The sequence below is a fragment of the Gasterosteus aculeatus genome, chromosome 2 (genome assembly GCF_964276395.1).
Source record: "Gasterosteus aculeatus chromosome 2, fGasAcu3.hap1.1, whole genome shotgun sequence".
Taxonomy (NCBI): Eukaryota; Metazoa; Chordata; class Actinopteri; order Perciformes; family Gasterosteidae; genus Gasterosteus; species Gasterosteus aculeatus.
In genome coordinates this window covers 21,892,592-21,905,598 of record NC_135689.1, presented here as the reverse complement: position 1 = coordinate 21,905,598, position 13,007 = coordinate 21,892,592, and the positions used below count along the sequence as shown (strand labels likewise).

At 44.5% G+C, this 13,007-nt stretch overlaps 55 non-coding genes across 55 annotated transcripts; all 55 read right to left on the bottom strand.

The window, feature by feature from the left end:
• Positions 1–20: 20 nt before the first annotated feature.
• On the bottom strand, positions 21–139 carry LOC144395613 (5S ribosomal RNA). Its single transcript, XR_013457748.1, has one exon. It is a non-coding gene; the product is annotated as a 5S ribosomal RNA (ribosomal RNA).
• A 117-nt stretch (positions 140–256) lies between these two features.
• LOC144401379 (5S ribosomal RNA) lies at positions 257–375 on the bottom strand. Its single transcript, XR_013463314.1, has one exon. It is a non-coding gene; the product is annotated as a 5S ribosomal RNA (ribosomal RNA).
• Positions 376–491: 116 nt separating this feature from the next.
• LOC144397934 (5S ribosomal RNA) lies at positions 492–610 on the bottom strand. The gene has a single exon (XR_013460081.1). It is a non-coding gene; the product is annotated as a 5S ribosomal RNA (ribosomal RNA).
• Positions 611–727: 117 nt separating this feature from the next.
• On the bottom strand, positions 728–846 carry LOC144402553 (5S ribosomal RNA). The gene has a single exon (XR_013464489.1). It is a non-coding gene; the product is annotated as a 5S ribosomal RNA (ribosomal RNA).
• Positions 847–963: 117 nt separating this feature from the next.
• Positions 964–1,082, bottom strand: LOC144395612 (5S ribosomal RNA). Its single transcript, XR_013457747.1, has one exon. It is a non-coding gene; the product is annotated as a 5S ribosomal RNA (ribosomal RNA).
• Positions 1,083–1,199: 117 nt separating this feature from the next.
• On the bottom strand, positions 1,200–1,318 carry LOC144401378 (5S ribosomal RNA). The gene has a single exon (XR_013463313.1). It is a non-coding gene; the product is annotated as a 5S ribosomal RNA (ribosomal RNA).
• A 116-nt stretch (positions 1,319–1,434) lies between these two features.
• LOC144397932 (5S ribosomal RNA) lies at positions 1,435–1,553 on the bottom strand. The gene has a single exon (XR_013460079.1). It is a non-coding gene; the product is annotated as a 5S ribosomal RNA (ribosomal RNA).
• Positions 1,554–1,670: 117 nt separating this feature from the next.
• Positions 1,671–1,789, bottom strand: LOC144397327 (5S ribosomal RNA). The gene has a single exon (XR_013459473.1). It is a non-coding gene; the product is annotated as a 5S ribosomal RNA (ribosomal RNA).
• A 117-nt stretch (positions 1,790–1,906) lies between these two features.
• LOC144395611 (5S ribosomal RNA) lies at positions 1,907–2,025 on the bottom strand. The gene has a single exon (XR_013457746.1). It is a non-coding gene; the product is annotated as a 5S ribosomal RNA (ribosomal RNA).
• Positions 2,026–2,141: 116 nt separating this feature from the next.
• LOC144397931 (5S ribosomal RNA) lies at positions 2,142–2,260 on the bottom strand. The gene has a single exon (XR_013460078.1). It is a non-coding gene; the product is annotated as a 5S ribosomal RNA (ribosomal RNA).
• A 117-nt stretch (positions 2,261–2,377) lies between these two features.
• LOC144400835 (5S ribosomal RNA) lies at positions 2,378–2,496 on the bottom strand. Its single transcript, XR_013462770.1, has one exon. It is a non-coding gene; the product is annotated as a 5S ribosomal RNA (ribosomal RNA).
• Positions 2,497–2,613: 117 nt separating this feature from the next.
• On the bottom strand, positions 2,614–2,732 carry LOC144395610 (5S ribosomal RNA). The gene has a single exon (XR_013457745.1). It is a non-coding gene; the product is annotated as a 5S ribosomal RNA (ribosomal RNA).
• A 116-nt stretch (positions 2,733–2,848) lies between these two features.
• On the bottom strand, positions 2,849–2,967 carry LOC144395608 (5S ribosomal RNA). The gene has a single exon (XR_013457743.1). It is a non-coding gene; the product is annotated as a 5S ribosomal RNA (ribosomal RNA).
• A 116-nt stretch (positions 2,968–3,083) lies between these two features.
• On the bottom strand, positions 3,084–3,202 carry LOC144395607 (5S ribosomal RNA). Its single transcript, XR_013457742.1, has one exon. It is a non-coding gene; the product is annotated as a 5S ribosomal RNA (ribosomal RNA).
• A 117-nt stretch (positions 3,203–3,319) lies between these two features.
• Positions 3,320–3,438, bottom strand: LOC144401377 (5S ribosomal RNA). The gene has a single exon (XR_013463312.1). It is a non-coding gene; the product is annotated as a 5S ribosomal RNA (ribosomal RNA).
• Positions 3,439–3,554: 116 nt separating this feature from the next.
• Positions 3,555–3,673, bottom strand: LOC144398583 (5S ribosomal RNA). The gene has a single exon (XR_013460730.1). It is a non-coding gene; the product is annotated as a 5S ribosomal RNA (ribosomal RNA).
• A 116-nt stretch (positions 3,674–3,789) lies between these two features.
• Positions 3,790–3,908, bottom strand: LOC144401376 (5S ribosomal RNA). The gene has a single exon (XR_013463311.1). It is a non-coding gene; the product is annotated as a 5S ribosomal RNA (ribosomal RNA).
• Positions 3,909–4,024: 116 nt separating this feature from the next.
• Positions 4,025–4,143, bottom strand: LOC144389600 (5S ribosomal RNA). Its single transcript, XR_013453731.1, has one exon. It is a non-coding gene; the product is annotated as a 5S ribosomal RNA (ribosomal RNA).
• A 116-nt stretch (positions 4,144–4,259) lies between these two features.
• LOC144395606 (5S ribosomal RNA) lies at positions 4,260–4,378 on the bottom strand. Its single transcript, XR_013457741.1, has one exon. It is a non-coding gene; the product is annotated as a 5S ribosomal RNA (ribosomal RNA).
• A 116-nt stretch (positions 4,379–4,494) lies between these two features.
• Positions 4,495–4,613, bottom strand: LOC144397930 (5S ribosomal RNA). The gene has a single exon (XR_013460077.1). It is a non-coding gene; the product is annotated as a 5S ribosomal RNA (ribosomal RNA).
• A 117-nt stretch (positions 4,614–4,730) lies between these two features.
• LOC144402542 (5S ribosomal RNA) lies at positions 4,731–4,849 on the bottom strand. Its single transcript, XR_013464478.1, has one exon. It is a non-coding gene; the product is annotated as a 5S ribosomal RNA (ribosomal RNA).
• A 117-nt stretch (positions 4,850–4,966) lies between these two features.
• LOC144395605 (5S ribosomal RNA) lies at positions 4,967–5,085 on the bottom strand. Its single transcript, XR_013457740.1, has one exon. It is a non-coding gene; the product is annotated as a 5S ribosomal RNA (ribosomal RNA).
• Positions 5,086–5,202: 117 nt separating this feature from the next.
• LOC144401375 (5S ribosomal RNA) lies at positions 5,203–5,321 on the bottom strand. Its single transcript, XR_013463310.1, has one exon. It is a non-coding gene; the product is annotated as a 5S ribosomal RNA (ribosomal RNA).
• A 116-nt stretch (positions 5,322–5,437) lies between these two features.
• LOC144396970 (5S ribosomal RNA) lies at positions 5,438–5,556 on the bottom strand. The gene has a single exon (XR_013459116.1). It is a non-coding gene; the product is annotated as a 5S ribosomal RNA (ribosomal RNA).
• A 116-nt stretch (positions 5,557–5,672) lies between these two features.
• On the bottom strand, positions 5,673–5,791 carry LOC144401374 (5S ribosomal RNA). The gene has a single exon (XR_013463309.1). It is a non-coding gene; the product is annotated as a 5S ribosomal RNA (ribosomal RNA).
• Positions 5,792–5,907: 116 nt separating this feature from the next.
• Positions 5,908–6,026, bottom strand: LOC144389599 (5S ribosomal RNA). The gene has a single exon (XR_013453730.1). It is a non-coding gene; the product is annotated as a 5S ribosomal RNA (ribosomal RNA).
• Positions 6,027–6,142: 116 nt separating this feature from the next.
• On the bottom strand, positions 6,143–6,261 carry LOC144395604 (5S ribosomal RNA). The gene has a single exon (XR_013457739.1). It is a non-coding gene; the product is annotated as a 5S ribosomal RNA (ribosomal RNA).
• A 116-nt stretch (positions 6,262–6,377) lies between these two features.
• LOC144397929 (5S ribosomal RNA) lies at positions 6,378–6,496 on the bottom strand. The gene has a single exon (XR_013460076.1). It is a non-coding gene; the product is annotated as a 5S ribosomal RNA (ribosomal RNA).
• Positions 6,497–6,613: 117 nt separating this feature from the next.
• LOC144402531 (5S ribosomal RNA) lies at positions 6,614–6,732 on the bottom strand. Its single transcript, XR_013464467.1, has one exon. It is a non-coding gene; the product is annotated as a 5S ribosomal RNA (ribosomal RNA).
• A 117-nt stretch (positions 6,733–6,849) lies between these two features.
• LOC144395602 (5S ribosomal RNA) lies at positions 6,850–6,968 on the bottom strand. The gene has a single exon (XR_013457737.1). It is a non-coding gene; the product is annotated as a 5S ribosomal RNA (ribosomal RNA).
• Positions 6,969–7,085: 117 nt separating this feature from the next.
• On the bottom strand, positions 7,086–7,204 carry LOC144401373 (5S ribosomal RNA). Its single transcript, XR_013463308.1, has one exon. It is a non-coding gene; the product is annotated as a 5S ribosomal RNA (ribosomal RNA).
• A 116-nt stretch (positions 7,205–7,320) lies between these two features.
• On the bottom strand, positions 7,321–7,439 carry LOC144396969 (5S ribosomal RNA). Its single transcript, XR_013459115.1, has one exon. It is a non-coding gene; the product is annotated as a 5S ribosomal RNA (ribosomal RNA).
• A 116-nt stretch (positions 7,440–7,555) lies between these two features.
• LOC144397928 (5S ribosomal RNA) lies at positions 7,556–7,674 on the bottom strand. Its single transcript, XR_013460075.1, has one exon. It is a non-coding gene; the product is annotated as a 5S ribosomal RNA (ribosomal RNA).
• Positions 7,675–7,791: 117 nt separating this feature from the next.
• LOC144402520 (5S ribosomal RNA) lies at positions 7,792–7,910 on the bottom strand. Its single transcript, XR_013464456.1, has one exon. It is a non-coding gene; the product is annotated as a 5S ribosomal RNA (ribosomal RNA).
• A 117-nt stretch (positions 7,911–8,027) lies between these two features.
• LOC144395601 (5S ribosomal RNA) lies at positions 8,028–8,146 on the bottom strand. Its single transcript, XR_013457736.1, has one exon. It is a non-coding gene; the product is annotated as a 5S ribosomal RNA (ribosomal RNA).
• A 117-nt stretch (positions 8,147–8,263) lies between these two features.
• On the bottom strand, positions 8,264–8,382 carry LOC144401372 (5S ribosomal RNA). The gene has a single exon (XR_013463307.1). It is a non-coding gene; the product is annotated as a 5S ribosomal RNA (ribosomal RNA).
• A 116-nt stretch (positions 8,383–8,498) lies between these two features.
• Positions 8,499–8,617, bottom strand: LOC144398683 (5S ribosomal RNA). Its single transcript, XR_013460830.1, has one exon. It is a non-coding gene; the product is annotated as a 5S ribosomal RNA (ribosomal RNA).
• A 116-nt stretch (positions 8,618–8,733) lies between these two features.
• LOC144395600 (5S ribosomal RNA) lies at positions 8,734–8,852 on the bottom strand. Its single transcript, XR_013457735.1, has one exon. It is a non-coding gene; the product is annotated as a 5S ribosomal RNA (ribosomal RNA).
• Positions 8,853–8,968: 116 nt separating this feature from the next.
• On the bottom strand, positions 8,969–9,087 carry LOC144397551 (5S ribosomal RNA). The gene has a single exon (XR_013459697.1). It is a non-coding gene; the product is annotated as a 5S ribosomal RNA (ribosomal RNA).
• Positions 9,088–9,203: 116 nt separating this feature from the next.
• LOC144398374 (5S ribosomal RNA) lies at positions 9,204–9,322 on the bottom strand. The gene has a single exon (XR_013460521.1). It is a non-coding gene; the product is annotated as a 5S ribosomal RNA (ribosomal RNA).
• A 117-nt stretch (positions 9,323–9,439) lies between these two features.
• On the bottom strand, positions 9,440–9,558 carry LOC144398295 (5S ribosomal RNA). The gene has a single exon (XR_013460442.1). It is a non-coding gene; the product is annotated as a 5S ribosomal RNA (ribosomal RNA).
• A 116-nt stretch (positions 9,559–9,674) lies between these two features.
• LOC144395599 (5S ribosomal RNA) lies at positions 9,675–9,793 on the bottom strand. The gene has a single exon (XR_013457734.1). It is a non-coding gene; the product is annotated as a 5S ribosomal RNA (ribosomal RNA).
• Positions 9,794–9,910: 117 nt separating this feature from the next.
• Positions 9,911–10,029, bottom strand: LOC144397058 (5S ribosomal RNA). Its single transcript, XR_013459203.1, has one exon. It is a non-coding gene; the product is annotated as a 5S ribosomal RNA (ribosomal RNA).
• Positions 10,030–10,145: 116 nt separating this feature from the next.
• Positions 10,146–10,264, bottom strand: LOC144395598 (5S ribosomal RNA). Its single transcript, XR_013457733.1, has one exon. It is a non-coding gene; the product is annotated as a 5S ribosomal RNA (ribosomal RNA).
• Positions 10,265–10,380: 116 nt separating this feature from the next.
• On the bottom strand, positions 10,381–10,499 carry LOC144395596 (5S ribosomal RNA). The gene has a single exon (XR_013457731.1). It is a non-coding gene; the product is annotated as a 5S ribosomal RNA (ribosomal RNA).
• A 117-nt stretch (positions 10,500–10,616) lies between these two features.
• LOC144399579 (5S ribosomal RNA) lies at positions 10,617–10,735 on the bottom strand. The gene has a single exon (XR_013461725.1). It is a non-coding gene; the product is annotated as a 5S ribosomal RNA (ribosomal RNA).
• A 116-nt stretch (positions 10,736–10,851) lies between these two features.
• Positions 10,852–10,970, bottom strand: LOC144395595 (5S ribosomal RNA). The gene has a single exon (XR_013457730.1). It is a non-coding gene; the product is annotated as a 5S ribosomal RNA (ribosomal RNA).
• Positions 10,971–11,087: 117 nt separating this feature from the next.
• Positions 11,088–11,206, bottom strand: LOC144389597 (5S ribosomal RNA). The gene has a single exon (XR_013453729.1). It is a non-coding gene; the product is annotated as a 5S ribosomal RNA (ribosomal RNA).
• Positions 11,207–11,322: 116 nt separating this feature from the next.
• Positions 11,323–11,441, bottom strand: LOC144395594 (5S ribosomal RNA). Its single transcript, XR_013457729.1, has one exon. It is a non-coding gene; the product is annotated as a 5S ribosomal RNA (ribosomal RNA).
• A 116-nt stretch (positions 11,442–11,557) lies between these two features.
• Positions 11,558–11,676, bottom strand: LOC144395593 (5S ribosomal RNA). The gene has a single exon (XR_013457728.1). It is a non-coding gene; the product is annotated as a 5S ribosomal RNA (ribosomal RNA).
• Positions 11,677–11,793: 117 nt separating this feature from the next.
• On the bottom strand, positions 11,794–11,912 carry LOC144401371 (5S ribosomal RNA). Its single transcript, XR_013463306.1, has one exon. It is a non-coding gene; the product is annotated as a 5S ribosomal RNA (ribosomal RNA).
• Positions 11,913–12,028: 116 nt separating this feature from the next.
• Positions 12,029–12,147, bottom strand: LOC144395592 (5S ribosomal RNA). The gene has a single exon (XR_013457727.1). It is a non-coding gene; the product is annotated as a 5S ribosomal RNA (ribosomal RNA).
• Positions 12,148–12,264: 117 nt separating this feature from the next.
• Positions 12,265–12,383, bottom strand: LOC144389595 (5S ribosomal RNA). Its single transcript, XR_013453727.1, has one exon. It is a non-coding gene; the product is annotated as a 5S ribosomal RNA (ribosomal RNA).
• A 117-nt stretch (positions 12,384–12,500) lies between these two features.
• Positions 12,501–12,619, bottom strand: LOC144395591 (5S ribosomal RNA). Its single transcript, XR_013457726.1, has one exon. It is a non-coding gene; the product is annotated as a 5S ribosomal RNA (ribosomal RNA).
• A 117-nt stretch (positions 12,620–12,736) lies between these two features.
• LOC144399147 (5S ribosomal RNA) lies at positions 12,737–12,855 on the bottom strand. The gene has a single exon (XR_013461292.1). It is a non-coding gene; the product is annotated as a 5S ribosomal RNA (ribosomal RNA).
• Between the last annotated feature and the right edge of the window lie 152 nt (positions 12,856–13,007).

Genomic DNA, 13,007 nt, shown 5'->3' with positions numbered 1-13,007 from the left:
TTTACAGATCGAAATGAAAAAGCTTACAGCACCTGGGATTCCCAGGCGGTCTTCCATCCAAGTACTAACCAGGCCCTACTCTGCTTAGCTTCTGAGATCAGACGAGATCAGGCGGAGCCAGAGAGGTATGGCCGTAAGCAACTGTATGTCCTCTTCCTAATCTTTTAAAATGTGTCAAAGGTTTTGGAGTTTTGATAATGAAAAAGGAGTCACTTTCTAATGCCTTCTCGATTTCTTCCAGAGAGAGAAATGAAAAAGCTTACGGCACCTGGGATTCCCAGGCGGTCTTCCATCCAAGTACTAACCAGGCCCTACTCTGCTTAGCTTCTGAGATCAGACGAGATCAGGCGGAGCCAGAGAGGTATGGCCGTAAGCAACTGTATGTCCTCTTCCTAATCTTTTAAAATGTCTCAAAGGTTTTGTAGTTTTGACAAAGAAATGGAGTCACTTTCTAAGGCCTTCTCTGTGTCTTTTACAGATCGAAATGAAAAAGCTTACAGCACCTGGGATTCCCAGGCGGTCTTCCATCCAAGTACTAACCAGGCCCTACTCTGCTTAGCTTCTGAGATCAGACGAGATCAGGCAGAGCCAGAGAGGTATGGCCGTAAGCAACTGTATGTCCTCTTCCTAATCTTTTAAAATGTGTCTAAGGTTTTGGAGTTTTGATAATGAAAAAGGAGTCACTTTCTAATGCCTTCTCGATTTCTTCCAGAGAGAGAAATGAAAAAGCTTACGGCACCTGGGATTCCCAGGCGGTCTTCCATCCAAGTACTAACCAGGCCCTACTCTGCTTAGCTTCTGAGATCTGACGAGATCAGGCGGAGCCAGAGAGGTATGGCCGTAAGCAACTGTATGTCCTCTACCTAATCTTTTAAAATGTGTCAAAGGTTTTGGAGTTTTGATAATGAAAAAGGAGTCACTTTCTAAGGCCTTCTCTGTGTCTTTTACAGATCGAAATGAAAAAGCTTACAGCACCTGGGATTCCCAGGCGGTCTTCCATCCAAGTACTAACCAGGCCCTACTCTGCTTAGCTTCTGAGATCAGACGAGATCAGGCGGAGCCAGAGAGGTATGGCCGTAAGCAACTGTATGTCCTCTTCCTAATCTTTTAAAATGTGTCAAAGGTTTTGGAGTTTTGATAATGAAAAAGGAGTCACTTTCTAATGCCTTCTCGATTTCTTCCAGAGAGAGAAATGAAAAAGCTTACGGCACCTGGGATTCCCAGGCGGTCTTCCATCCAAGTACTAACCAGGCCCTACTCTGCTTAGCTTCTGAGATCAGACGAGATCAGGCGGAGCCAGAGAGGTATGGCCGTAAGCAACTGTATGTCCTCTTCCTAATCTTTTAAAATGTCTCAAAGGTTTTGTAGTTTTGACAAAGAAATGGAGTCACTTTCTAAGGCCTTCTCTGTGTCTTTTACAGATCGAAATGAAAAAGCTTACAGCACCTGGGATTCCCAGGCGGTCTTCCATCCAAGTACTAACCAGGCCCTACTCTGCTTAGCTTCTGAGATCAGACGAGATCAGGCAGAGCCAGAGAGGTATGGCCGTAAGCAACTGTATGTCCTCTTCCTAATCTTTTAAAATGTGTCTAAGGTTTTGGAGTTTTGATAATGAAAAAGGAGTCACTTTCTAATGCCTTCTCGATTTCTTCCAGAGAGAGAAATGAAAAAGCTTACGGCACCTGGGATTCCCAGGCGGTCTTCCATCCAAGTACTAACCAGGCCCTACTCTGCTTAGCTTCTGAGATCAGACGAGATCAGGCAGAGCCAGAGAGGTATGGCCGTAAGCAACTGTATGTCCTCTTCCTAATCTTTTAAAATGTGTCTAAGGTTTTGGAGTTTTGATAATGAAAAAGGAGTCACTTTCTAAGGCCTTCTCTGTGTCTTTTACAGATCGAAATGAAAAAGCTTACAGCACCTGGGATTCCCAGGCGGTCTTCCATCCAAGTACTAACCAGGCCCTACTCTGCTTAGCTTCTGAGATCAGACGAGATCAGGCGGAGCCAGAGAGGTATGGCCGTAAGCAACTGTATGTCCTCTTCCTAATCTTTTAAAATGTGTCAAAGGTTTTGTAGTTTTGACAATGAAACGGAGTCACTTTCTAAGGCCTTCTCTGTGTCTTTTACAGATCGAAATGAAAAAGCTTACAGCACCTGGGATTCCCAGGCGGTCTTCCATCCAAGTACTAACCAGGCCCTACTCTGCTTAGCTTCTGAGATCAGACGAGATCAGGCAGAGCCAGAGAGGTATGGCCGTAAGCAACTGTATGTCCTCTTCCTAATCTTTTAAAATGTGTCTAAGGTTTTGGAGTTTTGATAATGAAAAAGGAGTCACTTTCTAATGCCTTCTCGATTTCTTCCAGAGAGAGAAATGAAAAAGCTTACGGCACCTGGGATTCCCAGGGGGTCTTCCATCCAAGTACTAACCAGGCCCTACTCTGCTTAGCTTCTGAGATCTGACGAGATCAGGCGGAGCCAGAGAGGTATGGCCGTAAGCAACTGTATGTCCTCTACCTAATCTTTTAAAATGTGTCAAAGGTTTTGGAGTTTTGATAATGAAAAAGGAGTCACTTTCTAAGGCCTTCTCTGTGTCTTTTACAGATCGAAATGAAAAAGCTTACAGCACCTGGGATTCCCAGGCGGTCTTCCATCCAAGTACTAACCAGGCCCTACTCTGCTTAGCTTCTGAGATCAGACGAGATCAGGCGGAGCCAGAGAGGTATGGCCGTAAGCAACTGTATGTCCTCTTCCTAATCTTTTAAAATGTGTCAAAGGTTTTGTAGTTTTGACAATGAAATGGAGTCACTTTCTAAGGCCTTCTCTGTGTCTTTTACAGATCGAAATGAAAAAGCTTACAGCACCTGGGATTCCCAGGCGGTCTTCCATCCAAGTACTAACCAGGCCCTACTCTGCTTAGCTTCTGAGATCAGACGAGATCAGGCGGAGCCAGAGAGGTATGGCCGTAAGCAACTGTATGTCCTCTTCCTAATCTTTTAAAATGTGTCAAAGGTTTTGTAGTTTTGACAATGAAATGGAGTCACTTTCTAAGGCCTTCTCTGTGTCTTTTACAGATCGAAATGAAAAAGCTTACAGCACCTGGGATTCCCAGGCGGTCTTCCATCCAAGTACTAACCAGGCCCTACTCTGCTTAGCTTCTGAGATCAGACGAGATCAGGCGGAGCCAGAGAGGTATGGCCGTAAGCAACTGTATGTCCTCTTCCTAATCTTTTAAAATGTGTCAAAGGTTTTGGAGTTTTGATAATGAAAAAGGAGTCACTTTCTAATGCCTTCTCGATTTCTTCCAGAGAGAGAAATGAAAAAGCTTACGGCACCTGGGATTCCCAGGCGGTCTTCCATCCAAGTACTAACCAGGCCCTACTCTGCTTAGCTTCTGAGATCAGACGAGATCAGGCGGAGCCAGAGAGGTATGGCCGTAAGCAACTGTATGTCCTCTACCTAATCTTTTAAAATGTGTCAAAGGTTTTGTAGTTTTGACAATGAAATGGAGTCACTTTCTAAGGCCTTCTCTGTGTCTTTTACAGATCGAAATGAAAAAGCGTACAGCACCTGGGATTCCCAGGCGGTCTTCCATCCAAGTACTAACCAGGCCCTACTCTGCTTAGCTTCTGAGATCAGACGAGATCAGGCGGAGCCAGAGAGGTATGGCCGTAAGCAACTGTATGTCCTCTACCTAATCTTTTAAAATGTGTCAAAGGTTTTGTAGTTTTGACAATGAAATGGAGTCACTTTCTAAGGCCTTCTCTGTGTCTTTTACAGATAGAAATGAAAAAGCTTACGGCACCTGGGATTCCCAGGCGGTCTTCCATCCAAGTACTAACCAGGCCCTACTCTGCTTAGCTTCTGAGATCAGACGAGATCAGGCGGAGCCAGAGAGGTATGGCCGTAAGCAACTGTATGTCCTCTACCTAATCTTTTAAAATGTGTCAAAGGTTTTGTAGTTTTGACAATTAAATGGAGTCACTTTCTAAGGCCTTCTCTGTGTCTTTTACAGATCGAAATGAAAAAGCTTACAGCACCTGGGATTCCCAGGCGGTCTTCCATCCAAGTACTAACCAGGCCCTACTCTGCTTAGCTTCTGAGATCTGACGAGATCAGGCGGAGCCAGAGAGGTATGGCCGTAAGCAACTGTATGTCCTCTACCTAATCTTTTAAAATGTGTCAAAGGTTTTGGAGTTTTGACAATGAAATGGAGTCACTTTCTAAGTTCTTCTCTGTGTCTTTTACAGATCGAAATAAAAAAGCTTACAGCACCTGGGATTCCCAGGCGGTCTTCCATCCAAGTACTAACCAGGCCCTACTCTGCTTAGCTTCTGAGATCAGACGAGATCAGGCGGAGCCAGAGAGGTATGGCCGTAAGCAACTGTATGTCCTCTTCCTAATCTTTTAAAATGTCTCAAAGGTTTTGTAGTTTTGACAAAGAAATGGAGTCACTTTCTAAGGCCTTCTCTGTGTCTTTTACAGATCGAAATGAAAAAGCTTACAGCACCTGGGATTCCCAGGCGGTCTTCCATCCAAGTACTAACCAGGCCCTACTCTGCTTAGCTTCTGAGATCAGACGAGATCAGGCAGAGCCAGAGAGGTATGGCCGTAAGCAACTGTATGTCCTCTTCCTAATCTTTTAAAATGTGTCTAAGGTTTTGGAGTTTTGATAATGAAAAAGGAGTCACTTTCTAATGCCTTCTCGATTTCTTCCAGAGAGAGAAATGAAAAAGCTTACGGCACCTGGGATTCCCAGGCGGTCTTCCATCCAAGTACTAACCAGGCCCTACTCTGCTTAGCTTCTGAGATCTGACGAGATCAGGCGGAGCCAGAGAGGTATGGCCGTAAGCAACTGTATGTCCTCTACCTAATCTTTTAAAATGTGTCAAAGGTTTTGGAGTTTTGATAATGAAAAAGGAGTCACTTTCTAAGGCCTTCTCTGTGTCTTTTACAGATCGAAATGAAAAAGCTTACAGCACCTGGGATTCCCAGGCGGTCTTCCATCCAAGTACTAACCAGGCCCTACTCTGCTTAGCTTCTGAGATCAGACGAGATCAGGCGGAGCCAGAGAGGTATGGCCGTAAGCAACTGTATGTCCTCTTCCTAATCTTTTAAAATGTGTCAAAGGTTTTGGAGTTTTGATAATGAAAAAGGAGTCACTTTCTAATGCCTTCTCGATTTCTTCCAGAGAGAGAAATGAAAAAGCTTACGGCACCTGGGATTCCCAGGCGGTCTTCCATCCAAGTACTAACCAGGCCCTACTCTGCTTAGCTTCTGAGATCAGACGAGATCAGGCGGAGCCAGAGAGGTATGGCCGTAAGCAACTGTATGTCCTCTACCTAATCTTTTAAAATGTGTCAAAGGTTTTGTAGTTTTGACAATGAAATGGAGTCACTTTCTAAGGCCTTCTCTGTGTCTTTTACAGATAGAAATGAAAAAGCTTACGGCACCCGGGATTCCCAGGCGGTCTTCCATCCAAGTACTAACCAGGCCCTACTCTGCTTAGCTTCTGAGATCAGACGAGATCAGGCGGAGCCAGAGAGGTATGGCCGTAAGCAACTGTATGTCCTCTACCTAATCTTTTAAAATGTGTCAAAGGTTTTGTAGTTTTGACAATGAAATGGAGTCACTTTCTAAGGCCTTCTCTGTGTCTTTTACAGATAGAAATGAAAAAGCTTACGGCACCTGGGATTCCCAGGCGGTCTTCCATCCAAGTACTAACCAGGCCCTACTCTGCTTAGCTTCTGAGATCAGACGAGATCAGGCGGAGCCAGAGAGGTATGGCCGTAAGCAACTGTATGTCCTCTACCTAATCTTTTAAAATGTGTCAAAGGTTTTGTAGTTTTGACAATTAAATGGAGTCACTTTCTAAGGCCTTCTCTGTGTCTTTTACAGATCGAAATGAAAAAGCTTACAGCACCTGGGATTCCCAGGCGGTCTTCCATCCAAGTACTAACCAGGCCCTACTCTGCTTAGCTTCTGAGATCTGACGAGATCAGGCGGAGCCAGAGAGGTATGGCCGTAAGCAACTGTATGTCCTCTACCTAATCTTTTAAAATGTGTCAAAGGTTTTGGAGTTTTGACAATGAAATGGAGTCACTTTCTAAGTTCTTCTCTGTGTCTTTTACAGATCGAAATAAAAAAGCTTACAGCACCTGGGATTCCCAGGCGGTCTTCCATCCAAGTACTAACCAGGCCCTACTCTGCTTAGCTTCTGAGATCAGACGAGATCAGGCGGAGCCAGAGAGGTATGGCCGTAAGCAACTGTATGTCCTCTTCCTAATCTTTTAAAATGTCTCAAAGGTTTTGTAGTTTTGACAAAGAAATGGAGTCACTTTCTAAGGCCTTCTCTGTGTCTTTTACAGATCGAAATGAAAAAGCTTACAGCACCTGGGATTCCCAGGCGGTCTTCCATCCAAGTACTAACCAGGCCCTACTCTGCTTAGCTTCTGAGATCAGACGAGATCAGGCAGAGCCAGAGAGGTATGGCCGTAAGCAACTGTATGTCCTCTTCCTAATCTTTTAAAATGTGTCTAAGGTTTTGGAGTTTTGATAATGAAAAAGGAGTCACTTTCTAATGCCTTCTCGATTTCTTCCAGAGAGAGAAATGAAAAAGCTTACGGCACCTGGGATTCCCAGGCGGTCTTCCATCCAAGTACTAACCAGGCCCTACTCTGCTTAGCTTCTGAGATCTGACGAGATCAGGCGGAGCCAGAGAGGTATGGCCGTAAGCAACTGTATGTCCTCTACCTAATCTTTTAAAATGTGTCAAAGGTTTTGGAGTTTTGATAATGAAAAAGGAGTCACTTTCTAAGGCCTTCTCTGTGTCTTTTACAGATCGAAATGAAAAAGCTTACAGCACCTGGGATTCCCAGGCGGTCTTCCATCCAAGTACTAACCAGGCCCTACTCTGCTTAGCTTCTGAGATCAGACGAGATCAGGCGGAGCCAGAGAGGTATGGCCGTAAGCAACTGTATGTCCTCTTCCTAATCTTTTAAAATGTGTCAAAGGTTTTGGAGTTTTGATAATGAAAAAGGAGTCACTTTCTAATGCCTTCTCGATTTCTTCCAGAGAGAGAAATGAAAAAGCTTACGGCACCTGGGATTCCCAGGCGGTCTTCCATCCAAGTACTAACCAGGCCCTACTCTGCTTAGCTTCTGAGATCAGACGAGATCAGGCGGAGCCAGAGAGGTATGGCCGTAAGCAACTGTATGTCCTCTACCTAATCTTTTAAAATGTGTCAAAGGTTTTGTAGTTTTGACAATGAAATGGAGTCACTTTCTAAGGCCTTCTCTGTGTCTTTTACAGATAGAAATGAAAAAGCTTACGGCACCCGGGATTCCCAGGCGGTCTTCCATCCAAGTACTAACCAGGCCCTACTCTGCTTAGCTTCTGAGATCAGACGAGATCAGGCGGAGCCAGAGAGGTATGGCCGTAAGCAACTGTATGTCCTCTACCTAATCTTTTAAAATGTGTCAAAGGTTTTGTAGTTTTGACAATTAAATGGAGTCACTTTCTAAGGCCTTCTCTGTGTCTTTTACAGATCGAAATGAAAAAGCTTACAGCACCTGGGATTCCCAGGCGGTCTTCCATCCAAGTACTAACCAGGCCCTACTCTGCTTAGCTTCTGAGATCAGACGAGATCAGGCAGAGCCAGAGAGGTATGGCCGTAAGCAACTGTATGTCCTCTTCCTAATCTTTTAAAATGTGTCTAAGGTTTTGGAGTTTTGATAATGAAAAAGGAGTCACTTTCTAATGCCTTCTCGATTTCTTCCAGAGAGAGAAATGAAAAAGCTTACGGCACCTGGGATTCCCAGGCGGTCTTCCATCCAAGTACTAACCAGGCCCTACTCTGCTTAGCTTCTGAGATCTGACGAGATCAGGCGGAGCCAGAGAGGTATGGCCGTAAGCAACTGTATGTCCTCTACCTAATCTTTTAAAATGTGTCAAAGGTTTTGGAGTTTTGATAATGAAAAAGGAGTCACTTTCTAAGGCCTTCTCTGTGTCTTTTACAGATCGAAATGAAAAAGCTTACAGCACCTGGGATTCCCAGGCGGTCTTCCATCCAAGTACTAACCAGGCCCTACTCTGCTTAGCTTCTGAGATCAGACGAGATCAGGCGGAGCCAGAGAGGTATGGCCGTAAGCAACTGTATGTCCTCTTCCTAATCTTTTAAAATGTGTCAAAGGTTTTGGAGTTTTGATAATGAAAAAGGAGTCACTTTCTAATGCCTTCTCGATTTCTTCCAGAGAGAGAAATGAAAAAGCTTACGGCACCTGGGATTCCCAGGCGGTCTTCCATCCAAGTACTAACCAGGCCCTACTCTGCTTAGCTTCTGAGATCAGACGAGATCAGGCGGAGCCAGAGAGGTATGGCCGTAAGCAACTGTATGTCCTCTACCTAATCTTTTAAAATGTGTCAAAGGTTTTGTAGTTTTGACAATTAAATGGAGTCACTTTCTAAGGCCTTCTCTGTGTCTTTTACAGATCGAAATGAAAAAGCTTACAGCACCTGGGATTCCCAGGCGGTCTTCCATCCAAGTACTAACCAGGCCCTACTCTGCTTAGCTTCTGAGATCTGACGAGATCAGGCGGAGCCAGAGAGGTATGGCCGTAAGGAACTGTATGTCCTCTACCTAATCTTTTAAAATGTGTCAAAGGTTTTGGAGTTTTGACAATGAAATGGAGTCACTTTCTAAGTTCTTCTCTGTGTCTTTTACAGATCGAAATAAAAAAGCTTACAGCACCTGGGATTCCCAGGCGGTCTTCCATCCAAGTACTAACCAGGCCCTACTCTGCTTAGCTTCTGAGATCAGACGAGATCAGGCGGAGCCAGAGAGGTATGGCCGTAAGCAACTGTATGTCCTCTACCTAATCTTTTAAAATGTGTCAAAGGTTTTGTAGTTTTGACAATTAAATGGAGTCACTTTCTAAGGCCTTCTCTGTGTCTTTTACAGATCGAAATGAAAAAGCTTACAGCACCTGGGATTCCCAGGCGGTCTTCCATCCAAGTACTAACCAGGCCCTACTCTGCTTAGCTTCTGAGATCTGACGAGATCAGGCAGAGCCAGAGAGGTATGGCCGTAAGCAACTGTATGTCCTCTACCTAATCTTTTAAAATGTGTCAAACGTTTTGGAGTTTTGACAATGAAATGGAGTCACTTTCTAAGTTCTTCTCTGTGTCTTTTACAGATCGAAATAAAAAAGCTTACAGCACCTGGGATTCCCAGGCGGTCTTCCATCCAAGTACTAACCAGGCCCTACTCTGCTTAGCTTCTGAGATCAGACGAGATCAGGCGGAGCCAGAGAGATATGGCCGTAAGCAACTGTATGTCCTCTTCCTAATCTTTTAAAATGTGTCAAAGGTTTTGGAGTTTTGATAATGAAAAAGGAGTCACTTTCTAATGCCTTCTCGATTTCTTCCAGAGAGAGAAATGAAAAATCTTACGGCACCTGGGATTCCCAGGCGGTCTTCCATCCAAGTACTAACCAGGCCCTACTCTGCTTAGCTTCTGAGATCTGACGAGATCAGGCGGAGCCAGAGAGGTATGGCCGTAAGCAACTGTATGTCCTCTACCTAATCTTTTAAAATGTGTCAAAGGTTTTGTAGTTTTGACAATTAAATGGAGTCACTTTCTAAGGCCTTCTCTGTGTCTTTTACAGATCGAAATGAAAAAGCTTACAGCACCTGGGATTCCCAGGCGGTCTTCCATCCAAGTACTAACCAGGCCCTACTCTGCTTAGCTTCTGAGATCAGACGAGATCAGGCGGAGCCAGAGAGGTATGGCCGTAAGCAACTGTATGTCCTCTTCCTAATCTTTTAAAATGTGTCAAAGGTTTTGGAGTTTTGATAATGAAAAAGGAGTCACTTTCTAATGCCTTCTCGATTTCTTCCAGAGAGAGAAATGAAAAAGCTTACAGCACCTGGGATTCCCAGGCGGTCTTCCATCCAAGTACTAACCAGGCCCTACTCCGCTTAGCTTCTGAGATCTGACGAGATCAGGCGGAGCCAGAGAGGTATGGCCGTAAGCAACTGTATGTCCTCTTCCTAATCTTTTAAAATGTGTCAAAGGTTTTGTAGTTTTGAAAATGAAATGGAGTCACTTTCTAAGGCCTTCTCTGTGTCTTTTACAGATCGAAATGAAAAAGCTTACAGCACCTGGGATTCCCAGGCGGTCTTCCATCCAAGTACTAACCAGGCCCTACTCTGCTTAGCTTCTGAGATCAGACGAGATCAGGCGGAGCCAGAGAGGTATGGCCGTAAGCAACTGTATGTCCTCTTCCTAATCTTTTAAAATGTGTTAAAGGTTTTGTAGTTTTGACAAAGAAATGGAGTCACTTTCTAAGGCCTTCTCTGTGTCTTTTACAGATCGAAATGAAAAAGCTTACAGCACCTGGGATTCCCAGGCGGTCTTCCATCCAAGTACTAACCAGGCCCTACTCTGCTTAGCTTCTGAGATCAGACGAGATCAGGCGGAGCCAGAGAGGTATGGCCGTAAGCAACTGTATGTCCTCTTCCTAATCTTTTAAAATGTGTCAAAGGTTTTGGAGTTTTGATAATGAAAAAGGAGTCACTTTCTAATGCCTTCTCGATTTCTTCCAGAGAGAGAAATGAAAAATCTTACGGCACTTGGGATTCCCAGGCGGTCTTCCATCCAAGTACTAACCAGGCCCTACTCTGCTTAGCTTCTGAGATCTGACGAGATCAGGCGGAGCCAGAGAGGTATGGCCGTAAGCAACTGTATGTCCTCTACCTAATCTTTTAAAATGTGTCAAAGGTTTTGTAGTTTTGACAATTAAATGGAGTCACTTTCTAAGGCCTTCTCTGTGTCTTTTACAGATCGAAATGAAAAAGCTTACAGCACCTGGGATTCCCAGGCGGTCTTCCATCCAAGTACTAACCAGGCCCTACTCTGCTTAGCTTCTGAGATCAGACGAGATCAGGCGGAGCCAGAGAGGTATGGCCGTAAGCAACTGTATGTCCTCTTCCTAATCTTTTAAAATGTGTCAAAGGTTTTGGAGTTTTGATAATGAAAAAGGAGTCACTTTCTAATGCCTTCTCGATTTCTTCCAGAGAGAGAAATGAAAAAGCTTACAGCACCTGGGATTCCCAGGCGGTCTTCCATCCAAGTACTAACCAGGCCCTACTCTGCTTAGCTTCTGAGATCTGACGAGATCAGGCGGAGCCAGAGAGGTATGGCCGTAAGCAACTGTATGTCCTCTTCCTAATCTTTTAAAATGTGTCAAAGGTTTTGTAGTTTTGAAAATGAAATGGAGTCACTTTCTAAGGCCTTCTCTGTGTCTTTTACAGATCGAAATGAAAAAGCTTACAGCACCTGGGATTCCCAGGCGGTCTTCCATCCAAGTACTAACCAGGCCCTACTCTGCTTAGCTTCTGAGATCAGACGAGATCAGGCGGAGCCAGAGAGGTATGGCCGTAAGCAACTGTATGTCCTCTTCCTAATCTTTTAAAATGTGTTAAAGGTTTTGTAGTTTTGACAAAGAAATGGAGTCACTTTCTAAGGCCTTCTCTGTGTCTTTTACAGATCGAAATGAAAAAGCTTACAGCACCTGGGATTCCCAGGCGGTCTTCCATCCAAGTACTAACCAGGCCCTACTCTGCTTAGCTTCTGAGATCAGACGAGATCAGGCGGAGCCAGAGAGGTATGGCCGTAAGCAACTGTATGTCCTCTTCCTAATCTTTTAAAATGTGTCAAAGGTTTTGGAGTTTTGATAATGAAAAAGGAGTCACTTTCTAATGCCTTCTCGATTTCTTCCAGAGAGAGAAATGAAAAAGCTTACGGCACCTGGGATTCCCAGGCGGTCTTCCATCCAAGTACTAACCAGGCCCTACTCTGCTTAGCTTCTGAGATCAGACGAGATCAGGCGGAGCCAGAGAGGTATGGCCGTAAGCAACTGTATGTCCTCTTCCTAATCTTTTAAAATGTGTCAAAGGTTTTGTAGTTTTGACAATGAAATGGAGTCACTTTCTAAGGCCTTCTCTGTGTCTTTTACAGATCGAAATGAAAAAGCTTACAGCACCTGGGATTCCCAGGCGGTCTTCCATCCAAGTACTAACCAGGCCCTACTCTGCTTAGCTTCTGAGATCAGACGAGATCAGGCGGAGCCAGAGAGGTATGGCCGTAAGCAACTGTATGTCCTCTACCTAATCTTTTAAAATGTGTCAAAGGTTTTGGAGTTTTGATAATGAAAAAGGAGTCACTTTCTAAGGCCTTCTCTGTGTCTTTTACAGATCGAAATGAAAAAGCTTACAGCACCTGGGATTCCCAGGCGGTCTTCCATCCAAGTACTAACCAGGCCCTACTCTGCTTAGCTTCTGAGATCTGACGAGATCAGGCGGAGCCAGAGAGGTATGGCCGTAAGCAACTGTATGTCCTCTACCTAATCTTTTAAAATGTGTCAAAGGTTTTGGAGTTTTGATAATGAAAAAGGAGTCACTTTCTAAGGCCTTCTCTGTGTCTTTTACAGATCGAAATGAAAAAGCTTACAGCACCTGGGATTCCCAGGCGGTCTTCCATCCAAGTACTAACCAGGCCCTACTCTGCTTAGCTTCTGAGATCAGACGAGATCAGGCGGAGCCAGAGAGGTATGGCCGTAAGCAACTGTATGTCCTCTTCCTAATCTTTTAAAATGTGTCAAAGGTTTTGGAGTTTTGATAATGAAAAAGGAGTCACTTTCTAATGCCTTCTCGATTTCTTCCAGAGAGAGAAATGAAAAAGCTTACGGCACCTGGGATTCCCAGGCGTTCTTCCATCCAAGTACTAACCAGGCCCTACTCTGCTTAGCTTCTGAGATCAGACGAGATCAGGCGGAGCCAGAGAGGTATGGCCGTAAGCAACTGTATGTCCTCTACCTAATCTTTTAAAATGTGTCAAAGGTTTTGTAGTTTTGACAATGAAATGGAGTCACTTTCTAAGGCCTTCTCTGTGTCTTTTACAGATAGAAATGAAAAAGCTTACGGCACCCGGGATTCCCAGGCGGTCTTCCA